Source organism: Octopus bimaculoides, chromosome 3 (assembly GCF_001194135.2).
Source record: "Octopus bimaculoides isolate UCB-OBI-ISO-001 chromosome 3, ASM119413v2, whole genome shotgun sequence".
NCBI lineage: Eukaryota > Metazoa > Mollusca > Cephalopoda > Octopoda > Octopodidae > Octopus > Octopus bimaculoides.
Window position 1 is genome coordinate 92,806,285 of NC_068983.1, and position 448 is coordinate 92,806,732.

Here is a 448-nt window from a genome sequence, read left to right on the forward strand (position 1 = left end):
CGGAGCATACTGACTTCATTCCTTGCGAGCTTACGCATGTCCTCAGCAGTCACAGCCCATGTTTCACTGCCATGTAGCATGGCTGTTTGTACACATGCGTCATACAGTCTGCCTTTTACTCTGAGTGAGAGGCTCTTTGTCGCCAGCAGAGGTAAGAGCTCTCTGAACTTTGCCCAGGCTATTCTTATTCTAGTAGCTACACTTTCAGCGCACCCACCCCCACTACTAACTTGGTCACCCAGATAGCGGAAGCTATCAACTACTTCTAGTTTTTCTCCCTGGAATGAGACAGAAGTTGTTTCCTGTTTGTTTACAGTGTTTATTGCACCTGAACATCTGCCACATACAAAAACTAACTTGTTTCCTGCACATTTTCAGTGTTTACCCTGGAATGTGACAGAAGTTGTTTCCTGCACATTTTCAGTGCATATACTTTGTTAAAATATTC